Below are 16,107 nucleotides of genomic sequence, written 5' to 3' on the forward strand. Positions count from 1 at the left end.
GAAGGCAGACGCTTAACAACTGAGCCACCCAGGTGCCCCTGAACAGGACATTCTTGCTCCCCAGCAGGAGCATTGGCCATAATTTGACATAAATTCTAGATTTTAGGGGGAAAAAAATAGTTTCTAAAAGTTCAGAGAAAAGGTAGGTATGACCCCTTGGCAACATTCTAAAAGTTAAAATGGCTAAAAGAAGAAAGAAGTTTCCCAGGAAAGAATTCTACCTGAACAATCACAAATGTCTTAGTCTATTTGCACTGCTGTCACAAAGTATCAGAGCCTGGGCGGTTTATAAACAACAGAAATCTATTTCTCACAGTTCCGCAGGCTGGAAGCCAGAGGTCAGGGTGTCAGCATGGTCAGGTCCTCAGGAAAACCCCCTTCTGAGGCGCAGACTGCCGACTTCTCCTTTTATCTTCACGTGGCACAGGGCAGCCCCTGGGCCTCTCCTTATCAGGGCACCAAGCCCCTTCGGGAGGGCTCTGTCCTCGGGACCATATCACCCCCCCCCAAGGCTCTGTCTCCAAATACCACTACTCTGGGGATTAGATTTCAGCCTATGAATGTTAGGGGGGACACAAACATTCAGTCCATAGCAAAAAAAATGACATCGATCAAGAAGAAAAAGGGGAAGTGTCCTTTAAAAAAACAAAGCAAACAAACAACAACAAAAAACCATGCAGAGAGCTCTCTAATAATCCCAGATTTTAAAAAGAAATGCCTAAACTATGGAAAGAGGCACTTATAGCCAAGGAATATTAGCCTGTCCTAATGATCCTAGGAAAAACAGAGTCCAAATTGCCCTGAGGCTTAAAAATTGGTGTAAGGGCATTGCAAGGGGGCTTTGGGCCGTGGTCAGAGCAGGAAGGAGGAGGATGGAAGGGCTGGTTGGGGGCAAATGATGTCATGTTGAAAGCTAGCAGAGAAAAGCAGGGCAATTCAACTCCTATATTACTTTCTCTATCGAGGAAACTGATCTTCAAACTGGGAAGGCTAGGACAAATATGGTTCATAGGAAATTGAAACCTGAGAGAAGCAAGGAGACAGGAAAATATCTGGCCACTCAGATGCGTTGAGGCGGATGACATCTTGCCCCACAGAGGAAGGTGTGGGGTATAAGCAGCTGCATTTTGGAGAACAGGAACATGCTCCAATTTAAAAAAAAAAAAGGAAATGGGTGGATTACAGAAAGGTGAAAGTAAAAGTATCCAGACCTGGGAATATTTCTTTACGGATATGTAGACTTTTCTTCCAGCGAGTATTTCCATAGCCATAAATATCTCCTTAAAACAAAGAGGTGTCCCAAGTATCTTTGTTAAGTAGTGATTTAAAATGAAGTTGAGACACCTGGGTGGCTCAGTCGGTTGAGCTCAGTCTGACTCTTGGTTTCGGCTTAGGTCATGGTGGTCTCAATGTTGTGGGATCGAGCCCCACATTGGGCTCTGTGCTCGGCGGGGAGTCTGCTTGTGATTCTCTCTCCCTCTCCCTCATCCCGCCACCCCTCTCTAAAATAAATAAACTTTAAAAAATAAAAAAAATTAAAATAAAATGCAGTAAAAATTAGTAAAATTAATTTTATTTTTAAAATTATTTTATTTTATTCATTATTATTATGTTCAATTAGCCAGCATATAGTACATCATTAGTTTTTGATATAATGTTCAATGATTCATCAGTTGTGTATAACACCCAGTGCTCATCACCACACATGCCTTCCTTAATACCCATCACCCAGTTAACCCATCCCCCCAACCCCCTCCCTCTGTAACCCTCAGTTTGGTTCACGGAGTCCAGAGTCTCTCATGGTTTGTCTCCCTCTCTGAATTCTTCCCATTCAGTTTTCCCTCCCTTCCCCTGTGATCCTCCACACTATTACTTATGTACCACATATGAGTGAAATCATATGATACATGTCTTTCTCTGCTTGACGTATTTCACTTAGCATAATCCCCTCCAGTTCCATCCATGTCAATGCAAATGGTAGATATTCATCCTTTCTGATGGCTGAGTAATATTCCATTGTATATATGAACCACATCTTCTTTATCCATTCATCTGCTGAAGGACATCTCCTTCCGCTGTCTCCTTTGGCTATTGTGGACATTGCTGCTATGAACATTGGGGTGCAGGAGCCCCTTCTTTTCACTACATCTGTATCTTTGGGGTAAATAGCTAGTAGTGTAATTGCTGGGTTGTAGGGTAGCTCTATTTTTAACATCTTGAGGAACCTCAGTAAAATTAATTTTAAATGAACACACTTCACCATATAAACCAACAAGTCTTCTAAAGTTTTTTAATACCAAGACCTAATTACATTATTTTCCAAGTTAGAATGACTAATAATTAATACAGATGATACTGTACTTTTCAAAGTAAAGAAATATATTTGACCCATACATTTTTATGAATCACATTTGATATCACCAAATAAACTTTACTGAGGAAAGAAATTGTTTAAAAATCTCGGAAAAACAGACATGATGAAAAGGTAGACATTGTGTACAAATAATGTGAAAATACTGTCACAGGTATGGAAATGTGACATCATCATTGGAATATAATAAAATGTTATAAAGCAAAGGGTTGTCAAAATACAGAAGAAGAGATATTCTGAAAGAAATGAAAAATCAAGATCATGCAGTAGTGGCAACAATTTCTAACTTGTAACAGATACTTAAATGCCAGGGGGGAAATGAACAGAACTATCTCCGGAAGCAGTCGTGGCAAAAGACAGGTAGGCTTTCAAAAATGCAAGGGACGTAGCTAATTAAATTACCACCTCCTTCAAATAAAAGTGAGAATCTCTTGGGAGAATCTAAGCCCCTTAACAGACACATTTTAGAGCACTTAATGAAATGCTACGTATTTCAGTAGGAAACTATTTCAACAGTGAAATGACATCGGAATCAGAAGCATATTCCGCTGTGACACTTAGTAGTTGACATCTTTCCAAACAGCCACCACAAGTCTGAGGTTCTCATGAGACTGAGGTCTCCCAGCTATCCACACTCATTTCACCAAAGAACACGAACTCTGCTGGTTGCTCCGTATTCTGGGTGGAGAACACCAGTTGGTTTTATGTAGCTTAAGTCTACAGGGGCATCAACTTCCCTCTTAGATGCATCACCCCACAGAGCTGCCCAATCAGGTGTCATCTGGAAAATAACCAGTTCATGGACTCCTTTGGAGGTTTTTCTATTTTGGACCCTGGTACCACGTAAGTAATCTCAAACTCTTGTTTATCAGTGAGAGCCAAATTTGGAATGAGAAATTGTTCTTGGCATTCTTTATTTTGGGTCAAACCTTTCTGAACTTCATTTCCATGAGCAAAACTATCGTACTTCCAAACATAAAATACTTTATTCCTTCTGCCTCTAAAGTTTGCACTCCAGAATCCAACCAAATCAGAGTCAGCTGTCCAAAGAGGAATGGTTTTCATGATATCTTCTGGAAACTCATTTATCTTTAAAGGTTTAAGGCAATAAGTATGAAACTCATAGAGTATTCCATCATATTGTTTGGGGCCCCCTATAGCAAAGGTGAACACATCTGAGGGTGAACGGCCATGTGGCCAGACCCCTCAGGAGACAAGCATGGTGGCCGCTTCAAGTGTTGAGAAGAGCAGCCAGTTGGTGGCCTTTCAAGGGTCCCTCCTCTTATGGCTTCCCTACTAGAAACCAGGACCTGGACAATTTTTAAAAGAGTAAATATCTTTTAATATTTAAAAGATAATGATTGAACATAATTACTTGGTGCCACCATGGTTTTTATCAAACAAGCTTTACCAAACTAACCTTGTTTCTGTGCTGACAAGTTATAAGGGAAGCCAGCGTTTTCCTGGGTCGAGACTTCAAGAAGTCATTGTCGAACTATCCCTATGGACAATGTGGATAAACATGGACTGAATGACAGTTACATGACGAAGAGTTTTCTTAACTAGTTGAATTACTGAGTATATATGCTATTGATAAACTCAGTTCTGTCCATCTGAAAAGTAGTGTGTGATGATGGGCGGGGTCCTCTTCTTGCAAAAAACATATATTTGACACATGTTTATGACTCATATGGATATATAGAAATCAGATACATGATATTTTGATGCAACTGCTTTGAAGATATTTTGACAGCCGTGTAAAGCAATTTAATTTTAAGAAATTTTTCTGAAGTGTCAATTAATAGAATTATATCCACACTGACTTCCTGATCTTCATCCCATTTCTGAGTGAATCTTAGAGGTGCAGGAAGGTCAAACCCAGGAATGGAATGCGGCTTTGAGGTGTTCACTGTTCACATTTCTAGGAAACGAAAAAGATATTTTTATATTTTGATGTGCCCATTTTGATATGACCAAATCAAAGGCGTCACATACAAATGTTTTTTCCAGACCTGATTCCCATACATTCATCTGCATCACAGATTTTGAAACTCCATAGCAGTAAGGATAGCTCTCTTCAGCACACCAAGAGGAGTTTACTTTCCCAGTTGGCAGTAATTCACTGAACTTCTGATATTGTGAAGACAGAAAGACAGAGGGATAGCTGGTGTGTGCTGGCTTTCCAGTCAATATCTGATAAATCTCCACCGAGCCAGATGGTTTCTTCTTGCCTATAAGGAATACAGATAAAGACTGCATATCGTTCCAGGTTCTTTGGTTGTAAGCAATTGAAATAGACCCTAGGTTACCTGAGCAAGAAAGGACTTTATGGGAGGGATACTGAGAAGTGCTTGCAATAATAGTAAAAAGAGAGGTGAACACCAGGGTCTTGGAAAAACCCAGGGATGTCAATAGAGAACCCAAACACCTGCTTCTGTAAGAAGTGCCCTCATCCGGGTCATTTCCACCAACCACGTGTCCCTCAGCATCTCTGCCCAAGTTGCAAAGTGTGCCCTCCTCACTCCCCCCTCCCCTCCCCTGCTTCATGTTGGGTCATATGACAGCCCAGCCACATGCATGCAGCAGGGCAATTTCCCAAGGTAAAAAGAAGGGCACAATCACCAGAGGAAAGGGGCAGTCTGCTGGGAAAGAAAGAAAGAAACCGATCCACTGGAGACCTGAACTTGAGCCAAACACTCATTTTAAAAAATACAGATTTGGCCTCACCTGCTTCATGTATATAGGGGCTTGATTGACTGCAAGCTCCACAGGAACGCCAGCAGAGCATTGGTGGTCCCAGCGTCAGTGAGACAGTGCCCCTCAGGGCTTCCACCTTCCAAAGTCCTGGCACCGTCACTGTCCCTGCTCTGCCGTGGGTGGCCCTCCCGTGGTTCTGGGCTCAGGGACGCTCCCCTCATTCGCTCTCCAGCTGGTAAGGTGGTAGCTGTTTCCTGCAGTTACTAATGTCTCCCTCATCTCACATTTGCCTGTTCCCTCAGTCCTTCCATAGCTGTGTAAACAGCTCCTGCATGAATTTGTCTCTACTGGAAGAGTTGTGTTTCCTGGATCCTGACGGATGCACGTGCCGAGATCCACCGTAGGATGCTGAGGGAGTTTCACACCATGTCATACTTGGAATGTGTGTTTTATATAAAGGAAGACTTAGGGAATGTGATAACCAGCTTCCCCTATCTGAAGAGCTTTCATCTGAAAGGGGGATTATATTTATCCCATGTAGTTCCAGAGGGCAGAACCAGGATTAGTGAGCAGGAGTTTGAGGGAAGCAGCTTTCAGTTCAAAGCGAGGAGCGGTCTTCTAAGCCCTTGAACTGCTCACAATGGAATGCAGTGGGCAGCTTTTTGGGGGGAGTTAGTCAAGCAGAGGATTAGTTTCCATCTCTCTGAGACACAGGAGAGGTGCCCACCAGAGTGACATGCTGGGCCATATCAACTCTCCAGACCCCCCAGTCCCCCTGCAGAATCTACAGGCTTGAATTAAGGATTCGGTAATTTTCTATTGGAGCTGGAGGACAAAACTAGTATGCTTGGTGGCCTGCAAAAAATAACAACAATTATCCTCTAGGATTTAGAGTGGCCCCCAGAGTAATTTACAGCAAGGACTCTTCCTCCAGCACTGAAGAAATTCTATACCCAGCCGAAAGCCGACACCCTTTAATAAGAAGATCCTTCTCCTTTGCTCACTTCTCCGGATCCACTCTGTGTACCTGGGTTTTACACCCGGAGGCCCTTTGGAAGGGCAAAGCTGACCACAGCCTATAACTAATGGAATCAAAGGATTCTAGTGTTCTGAAGAGAGTTGCTCATGTTTGTGAATCTCATTTGATGAATCCAAATCTCAGGATCCTTCTACGGCGGGCGGAAGCTTCCCACCTCTGCCCTGGATTCACAAGGGATGGGCAGGCAGTGATGAGGGAACCAGACAAGGCTTCAAAATCCTAAGATTATCTTCCTGCCACCTTGAAAATCCCCCCACCCTTCCAATTCTTGCCACAGCTGTCATTAATTTGCATACATCTGGACAGCCCCCCTTTGAAGTTTGGGGCACGTCGCATGAATCTCGAAATGGCTGTTCTGCATACACCAGTTTCCCTTTCCTGGAGCAAAACTGCTTTCAATTGCACTGTGGCTGTTTTGGGGAGAAGACAGGAGAAAGCCATTCCCTCTTAAGCCCTGTTAAACCAAATACAGAAACAAAAAATTCTAATTCCTAATATGCTCAGAAAACTAGCACACTCACAGAACATTCCCTTCCATTTTCCATGAGAATATTGGAGGAAAGAGGAAATGCAATGATTCACCCATGATCACATAGCCCAGATATAACAGGACCAGAAATTAAACTAGAGTTCATTGTGACCTAGTTCAGGGATGTTCCCCTGACTCCCCACCATATTATTGCTTCAAAAAATCCTACTTTACAAGAGAAGAAATCCATGGAATTAAGTGTTTCAGTGGCTCAGCTCAGTTTTCTAGTAAGTGAGGGTTCAAACTGACAGTGGGACATCAGTGGCCCGAAGGTTGCATCTTTCGCCAACACAACCCCTTGTGGGTAATTTTATTTTCCATTCTGCTTCCCCTTAAAATTCCCAATATTCTTCCCATTTGTCTCATGTCACGGGGTGATTGCCCAGAAGACAAAGGGAAAATGCCCGAGAAGGGGTGGGCAGAGCCTGGTTCACTTATTAGCAAAGGCACTGGACACCTGCCATGGTTTAGGGACACCAGGGCACAAGACACCTTACAACACAGACACGCCTGCAAGCCGAAAGGTCTGACAAGAGCAAAGAATAATTTCCAGTTAAACACCACCCTCTTCCTAAAGCCTGCCCCTCAAACGAGGGCTCTAAGGTCATGTTCTCCTAAGGAAAAATGGTTGGTTAGTTCCTGGACTGAAGGAGCAAGGCTGGGCAGAGGATGGCACTCATAGGGAAGCAAAGGGCAGGAATAGAGAATATGGTGATGTGGTGGGAGGTAGGGAGGGCAGAGGGTACAGCAGGTTCTCTCATGGATGGGCCCACTGATGGATTCCACTCTCCCGATGCAGGTCAGGGACCCCTCCTCATCTTCCAGCTCAGGAGATTTGAATCGCAACGCTCATCCAACTCTGCTCTCCATTTCTACTCCCTCTGACCCGTCTCTGCCCACCCCTCATCTTGTTCCCTTCCTTGTCCCTTTATGTCCCTCAGCCCTCTCCCTGCCCACCCCCTTCCCATCTGAGGCAGCCACCTGGGGACCCTGCTATCCAATAATTAGCCTGAGCAGCTGCTCAACCAAACAAGCTCCAGAGATCCGCAGCTGGGAGAGTGGAGTCCTGCCTGGAGGAGGGGGAAGCCGGGGGAAGGCCCACTGAGCCTTCTCAGGTGGCCAGATGACGCCTAATTAGGCCCCCTGCTCTGGAGGCCTCACCAGATGGGCAAATGCCTGGAAGCCTCAGGGAGCCAGCAAGACTCTGTGGGAACTCCCAACGTGTGGTTTCCTTTCCAGCTGCCTCTGGGGCGATGGGGGAGGGTGGTTAAAATAGTAATTGGCGCCTCTGGTCAAGGGGCCTCACTTTTCCCTGCCAGGAGGGGAGATGCTCTGCTTCCCAGTGGTGCATCCCCCCAGCCCCCCACCCCACTCCGGCCCTGCCAGCCTGGAGTCTGAGTTGTTGATGTTGTTGACCGAAAATGATTTTTTTAGATGCACACCAGAGGAGTTGGCACTGGGAACATTTTTCTAAATCTAAACAATGCATACCATGAGTTCACGAAAGGCAGAATTAAACTAGAAGGGAAACATAAAAAAAATGCGTCGGTTTCCTTCTTTCCGTCTCCCCAGCCTGTAAAAGTGAGCTGCAAACGCCGTGGCAGAGGGAGAATGGAGCAGTAAATGATTTAATTTTGACAGATTGCGGTTTCTGGGCAGAGGAGATGTCAGGGCCAGACGGTAACAGGAGGGGGACCACTGCTCAAGGCCGAGGTTGCATATTGCAGAGCCAGGCCCCCGCATGCCCTGCCTTCCTCCTAAGTCACTGGGCCCTGGCCTCACCCCCCAGCCCTTGATATGGCCACATTTACCAGAAAAGTCACAAGGGGAGCAGGGAGCAGAAAATGAGGTACCTCCTCCTCTAAAGCTCTGTTTTTCAAAGAGGAGTTTGCCTTCCGGTACCCCAGCTGGGCATCAGTGGAAATACTGGTGACGAAGCTTGCAAACATTAAGGGCAAAAATGCAAGAAGCGGAGCTAAGTAGGGGCCAAATGACCTCTTTGCCCTTCCCTCTTTCGGACTTCCCTAACTCCTCATGTGACAAAGAACATCTTTTCTTTTTGGAGAAGAGAGTGATATCTGTAGTGAGTCCTTGACTCAAATGGCCTTATTACAGAAGAGTGAAGATCAGGAAAGCCAAGAAATCTTTTCTACCTGCCACCACATCTCTTGGGTCCCTCTGGTAAGATATCCTACCAGCAACCATAGGAATTCGGAGCAGACGCCTGTGTGTCTCATCTGGTGGGTTTCCTATTTTAAGCTGTGAAAGTGAACTCACATCAGATGTGGTTTTACCTTATAATCACCCTCCAACCCAGCGGTGATTGTTTTCTGTTATATGCAGGGGAAAGTTGCAAAATAAAATAATAAGACTGAGAAAATAAGTATAAGAATCAGTGATGTTGATATTTCTTATTTACCCTTGTTATTAATAGCCCCTATTTGTGGGACCAAATTGTGGATGGGACAGGCTGTGTGTATGATTACATTTTTGGCCAGCAGAGGACCAGGCTGGCAGCAGAATGTCTTTGAGCAATCTCCGTTCTCTGTAGTTTCTGGAGTATAACATATTTTCTGCCAGTTCCGGCTGATACGATGGACATTAATTGTTAATTCTACATCAGCCATCTGCTGAAAAGGTAGACTCCCTGGAAATCTGGGGAAACAGCGCCATCTAGCAGTCCTCACTGTAAGTGCCTCAAAGCTGGGTTTATCTGTCCCTGAAGAGACCAGGAGGAAAAGGCCACTGTTCTTTTAAGGTTGACCAAGTTGGAAAGATGCTCTCCACAAATCCACCTTGGCTATCAATGCGCACAATCGGTTTGCAACAGCTTGGAGTCCCTTTTGCTTTAGAAAAGTAGCTCAGCTTAATATTCTGGGTGGATAAGCCAGGTTTCGATAAAATTACATTAGCCTATAGCATTTCAGAACATACTATGGGGAAAAGGCAGTCTCTTCAATAAATGGTGCTGGGGAGACTGGACAGCTACATGCAAAGGCATGAAACTGGACCACTTTCTTACACCAGACACAACATGAAAATAAAGTCAAAGTAGAATAAACTAACTGTGAGACACAAAAGTATAGAGCATTTCATCCATAAGACACTTTGGAGATAAGCGTTTAAAAGATAAGGAAACAGAGAGGCCCATCTTTGAGGTCACTCAGCTAGTTTGTGGTTGAGTCAGGCTCACAAACCAGAACCAATACTCCTATTCGGAGAATAGGAGCAACCCTTTTTCAAAGGCTAGCCAGAGATGAAGATAAGAATGAGACACAGAAGTGAGAGCATCCTCAGGAAGCGAAGATATGTGTCTCTCTCTGAATCTACATAGTAACATTGACATGGCAAGGGGCATATTAAACACAGGACAGATGTGGGCCCGTGTTTAGGACACAGGCACATATGGTAGACAAATCTTTGATCAGCCCTCCAAAATGTCATTGCAATGGCTGGAACAAATAGTTGGGCTCTTCCCCAACCCAACCTCTCTGTAGTCTGGCCAATCAAATGTCTCCCTCGGAGGAGAAATACTACAGATTTTAATATGGGGGATAGGGGTTTTCAGGTTTTTCTCCTCCAAAGGCCCTTTGGAGCTTTGACTTCAAATGTGCCAGATCTCTTTCTGTTTGGTGAGGAACATTGCGGAGGCTCAGCCAGTCAGAGCTGGTAGGGACCTGAGGAATGAGCTCGTCTAGCAGGCACATTTGAATTGCCAGAGGAGATGTTAACATCAGTGGTAGGTCCCCACCTCAAACCAATTACATCAAAATCTCTAGTGTAGAGCCTAGGTATTAGTAACGGTTAAGTTCCCTGAGTGATTCCAATATGCCTCCAAGGTTGAGAAGCACTGGCTTCCAGCCCAACCTTTCTTCTTAAAGATGAGAAAACCAAGGCTCAGAAAGACAAATTGACTTGCCCAACAACGCACAGGGAAGTCATGGCAGAACCAGGACCAGTGTTCTCTTCCTCTTCCTTTGCGGTCTGCTACCGTGTACCCCGTTATGCTCAGCTACGCAGCTCGCTAGGCCTCACAAGCCACCCGCTAGACAGCCAACATGGTCACCCCCTGCAGACGCTGCCCGGACAGGCAGCCATCAGTGAGTGTCCGTCTACGTATTGGAAGTGCTCTGAGTGCTGGGCAAACTCAGCATTTAGGAATCTGAAAGAAGAGATGCTTTTATCATCTAACCACTACTAACCAATATGGGGGTGCTCCCACTTGGGGAGATATTTTTTCCAACTATGGCCTTTGGAACTGCAGAAGTAACTACAGAGTGGGTTAGGGGACCCCCAGGGCCCACTTTGAGGTGGGCCAGAACCCAACTCCATTGATCACCTGATTGGTGGATGATCATGGCACTTTGGGTCTCCAGTGTTCACTAGTTTCCAGAAGTCTGGCTCCATCCCTTTCCCTTGTGCACGATCAACTTGCCGAGCAGCCACAGGCTCTTTAGGGAAGGTTAGGAGGAAGACTGATAATGCAAACTGTTGGCTGTGCAGTAGGATTTCCTCAATGGGACTTTTCCTCCCTATCATTTAAGGGCCTCTGGGTCTAAGAACTAGCTCAAGTCTGGGAATTGGTTTAGGGTCCATGACCTTCTATTGACCTTCACCACATCTAGAGTTTTTCCATTCATGCAAATCAAGTAACCCTCTAGTGGCCTGCCCATCTGTTTCAGTTTTCAAGGAATATCAGGATCAACTGGCCAGTGCAATGTTCTGTTGGTCATACTATTCTGATTACTCCTTTGGCTCTGCTAACCCTTTCAGTAACCACACCCACCTTGTCTTTGGCAGTTAAATATCACCTCTTGCTCCCAGGTTCCATCATCCCCACTTAAGTCAGGGACTCCAGTCTGATGATAGCAGTCCCCACTGTCATTCCTGGCCCATAGAGAAGAGCCACCATGGAGCTTTTCCAAGGATGTTGGGCCTCCCCCCACAAACGCATCTTGCCCAAGCTTGGTGAAGGGAGTACCCCCTGGACCCTCTAGGGAGAACACAGTCAGGAGATGGGTGAGCTGGTGTCATATGATAATCCGCTCTAGCATTCCCATCTCCTGAAGGCTTCAGATCCCCTCTTCTTCTGTCTCACTGAGGACATCCAAAATAGGTCATCCTGCCCCATCCCACTTGTCAGAAATGTCTGGCTAGGACTCATTACCTTTTTGTCTTCATGACAAATCAAAACCCCAGTAATACCAACATCAATATTTTGCTTCCAAACATCTCCCAGGCTGCTTCTCAAACCTTAAAATAGCTTTTAAAAAAATCCTGTTAAACAAAGTACCCCTGGTTTTACAGAAATAGCAGATTGTGAACCATGAAATGAACAATTGCATCAATACCAAAAGTTTAGGAGAGAAAAATGATTCAGGAAATCTTAGCATTCTCTAGATGATGTTTGCTGTGACCAGGAATTTATCAGCAGGGCATTGGCATGAATATCCCAGGCTGAGCTTCCCTGTCCCATTTCCTAGGATCACCCTCTTTCTTCAATCAGAGATGCAAAAGTGGGGGGGGGGGCGCTGGTGAAGAATCTTGACCTTGTGGAGCCAAAAGTGTTCCAGGGCTCATAACTCTATTGCTCCTGGTTTGGGTCATTAGCATTCCTGAGATAAAACACAGAGGCTTTAAAGGGTGGTGGGTGTTAGCAGCACACATAGAGATTTGCATCAGGCTCCTCACTATACCCAGGAATGACTTTGTCTGCAAGCCCTGTTCTTGGATTTGGATGTTGTGACCAAAATAACATAGGCTGTCAAAGAATTCAATTCAGGAATCCTTTTACAATGTGGGCACATCATGTCACTCCTCCGTGAAACCCTGGATAGGCTTCAGCTTTCGCTGGGAATAAAGCACAAGGGTCCTTCCAGTGGGCACAGGCCCTAAGAGATAGGAGCCTTCTTTCCTCTCTGGCCCACCTCCTATTCCACTCCGTTGCTCACTGTGATACAGACACAGCAATTTCCTTGCTGTTCTTCAAACATGCTTGGGTCCTCCCACTGGCCATTCCCTCTGCTTAGCATGTCCCTCTACCAGCTAGCCCTCTGACCTCCTTTAGTCTTTGATCAAATGTCACCTGAGAACTACCCCGACAACCCCATTTTCCACTGCAACCCCCATCTCCCTGTTCTGCCTTTTTTCCACGGTATGTGTTGCTTTCTGACATACTGTATACTTCATTTATTTTGATATTGCCTCTCTCCCCCACTAGAATGAAAGCTCCATGAAGGCAGACATGCCCAGCACTTTTGTCACTGCCAAGTCCCCTAGAAAAGCTTGGCACATGGTAGGTGATCAGTAAATATTTTGAGAGTGAATGAGTGAGACTGTGATGCACTTGGCTCTGTGGTTAAGCCAATCACAGCTTAATAAATAGGATCCATAAAAGAGCTAGAGATGTGGCCAGTTTGTCTGCTTTTTCCTCTCCACCAGAGTGAAACAATCTCTCAGTGATCAATTCAATTGGTTAGAAATTGCCCAAGCCTGATAAGACATACAGACATAATAATTAGCATTTCTACAGCATTTCTTTTTTAAGTTCTTTAATTAAAAATACACATGGGTGGTTAAAGCAAAACGTTTCCACCCTACCTAAGCTTGCCATGTGTCTGTAATTTAAAAAGTGAATCTTGTGCCACTAACAATGGTCTTCATCATTTTGTTTGGAGAAGGAGGTCTCAAATAGAAGGGAAATCATAACTGAGATTCCTTTTACACTAGATTAATAATGACTTTACAAAAACAGCAGCCTGTGTTTAACTCCACAGAGATAGAGGATGTGAGAGGAAACCCTCAAACACCTAATAATAAATAGCATCAGTTCACGACAACAGGAAGCCATTCTTTTTTTTTTTTTTTTTTAGATTTTATTTATTTATTTTAGAGACAGAGCACAAGAGGGGGGAGCGGGAGCGGGAGAAGCAGATTCCCCGCCGAGCAGGGAGCCCGATGCGGGATTCGATCCCGGGACTCCAGGATCATGACCCGAGCCGAAGGCAGTTGCTTAACCAACTGAGCCACCCAGGCGCCCCCAGGAAGCCATTCTTATCAGGCCTCATCTGAGTATTATTCCTTTTGGCCAAATGAAAGCTTCAGCCAATGAATTGCTTGGTTATTACAGTGTATTCTTTAAACACACACACACACACACACACACACACACACACACACACACACACAGGTGGGGGAGGGGCAGAGGGAGAGGGAGAAAGAGAATCTCAAGCAGATTCCACGCCCAGTGCAGAGCCTGACATGGGCTCAATCTCACAACCCTGAGATCATGACCTGAACAGAAATCAAGAGTCAGATGTTCAACCAACTGAGCCACCCAGGCGCCCCTATTATGGTTTATTCTGAATTCAGACAGCTATCTTATATCCTGGAAATTGATCACCAGCAAGATACATTCAGCAGTCAGGGCACTCCTGGTAAAATATTCATTCTTTTATTTGTCAAATATTAACTTAGGAACTTCATAGGCATGTTGAATATGCCAAATAGGACACTTGGAGATAACATTTCAACATATTGAGAGAGAGGGGCTTCAGGAAACCCTCCCAGATAACGTGTCCTTTGGACAAGCACTAAACGAAGTGAGGAAGAGGCCAAGCAGATTTGGGAGGGAGAACATTCCAAGGAGAGAACATGCCAAGTCTCTCAGGTGGAAATGAGTTTGACATGTCAGGACACAGAAGACTCTCTTTTTGGCCTTTCTCCTTTCTTGCCTTGGGTAGAATCCCAACCCCTCATCCTGGCTCAGAGGCCAGCCTCCCCTTCTCAGGTAGATCCAAGGCCTTTCCAGCCCTTGGTTTGAATTAGACACCTCAGAGTAACTCTGCCCCAAAACTTCTGTTGCCAGGGTTCTAAGACTAGTTCTCCCAGGTAAACAAAACCCCTTTGTCCACCCACGGACAGGAAGCTGCAGATTCTTGGCCTTTCCACACAGGTTTTCTGTTGCTGACAAACTCCATAATCAAGTAGAAGGACTGGCAAGAGCCCACCTGTCCCTGGGCAGTCCTTCCTCCCACCCCACCCCACATTCCCACAGTGGAGCTCAAAACATGAAAGGTGAGGCAGAGCTGAGCTGCATGAAGGGCAGGCTGACAGTGTGCTCGTTCTGCCCCATTTCTCACAGGCCTGACACATGTCGTCATCATCATGGGTGAGCTGGATTCCCCACCTCCACTCAGACCCTCCAGGGAGGGAGAGGAGTCAGCAATGAGAAGGAGGAGAGAACCACCTCCCCCAGAGCCCGGCTGGGCTTACAGTTAGGGTCATGCAGTCCAGATCAGACCCTAGTGCTGGAGGGAAATCACAATGGTTAGGGGAAGAAGGAAACCCAGCCATGGGTTCAAAGCTCCTCCAGCCTAAGAGTATGAGTGCTACAAACAGCGTACAAGGCTGCAGTCACGGCTGGAATGGGCCCAGGTGTATGGATGTATTCATGTTTTCACTCCTGTTTTCCATTTGTCTCAGCCTCATTTCTAGCAGTGTCCAGCTCCATGCTTAGAGGCAAGATGGGCCACTTATTTGAACAGAAATACACAGAGAGTGAATTTCAAGGATGCTAGAAAGACAAAGCGAGCCAAGGTATCACCGAGTTTTCTAGTGCCGGCTTGCTGCCATATTTTTCTACTGTGATGTCATTGTGTTAGGTGCCTTCTGCACATCACCTCATGTAACTGCTGTCTCAACAACGTGAGATGGGCCTACTGTCCCCGTGCTGCAGATGTCCCCTTTCTGAGGCTCAGAAAGGTAGAGACACCTGCCCAGGCTCACACAGCTAGAAAAGAGCCAGAGTTGAACAGAAATATACATGGTTCTAGAGTCCAAGGACACTGCTCCTCTTACAACTCTATGCAGAGACATTTGGAAGAGGAGTAACTATATGATGAATACTTATGGATACATTAAATTTTCTAATGCACCTTGTTAGAATGAGAAAACAGGGTATCAGGATTCCATTAAGTTTCTGGTAGGAGGAGGAGCAACAGGGGGTAAGGTGTGGAAAAGATGCAAACCCAAAAGAGAGCATTGTTTGTTTATTCCAGGTGGCCTGAGCTGGCTTTTCTTCCCAGGTGTAAGGGGAGAGACGCCTGCATTAGTCATCAACTCCCCATAGTCCAGCTTCCTATCCTGCCTGGCAAGAGGCTCTTCTGATACATAAACAAAGTAGCAAGCTACCCAAGCAGTGTGGAAGGGAGGGAGCCAAGAGGCCTGCCATTGAAAATCTCCCCACTCCCCAGCCTGACATTTCCCCTCATTTCACAAATACAGAGAGGCACAGAGAGTGGACAAAACCGGCCAAGAAGACATCACCAGCGACGTGGATGGAACTGGAGGGTATTATGTTGAGTGAAATAAGTCAAACAGAGAAAGACATGTATCATATGATCTCACTGATATGAGGAATTCTTAATCACAGGAAACAAACTGAGTGTTGTTGGAGTGGGGGGTGGGGTG

General features: G+C 45.4%; 1 protein-coding gene and 1 pseudogene across 1 annotated transcript in view; both read right to left on the reverse strand.

The window, feature by feature from the left end:
- Window positions 1-16,107, reverse strand: part of ELAC1 (elaC ribonuclease Z 1) — a 470,823-nt gene that overhangs the window by 27,430 nt on the left and 427,286 nt on the right. The gene's annotated exons all lie outside the window — the stretch shown is intronic.
- On the reverse strand, window positions 2,032-3,577 carry LOC102735022 (protein NipSnap homolog 3A pseudogene; annotated as a pseudogene).

The sequence above is a fragment of the Leptonychotes weddellii genome, chromosome 13 (genome assembly GCF_054177405.1).
Source record: "Leptonychotes weddellii isolate Sample4059 chromosome 13, ASM5417740v2, whole genome shotgun sequence".
In the NCBI taxonomy this organism is placed as follows: domain Eukaryota; kingdom Metazoa; phylum Chordata; class Mammalia; order Carnivora; family Phocidae; genus Leptonychotes; species Leptonychotes weddellii.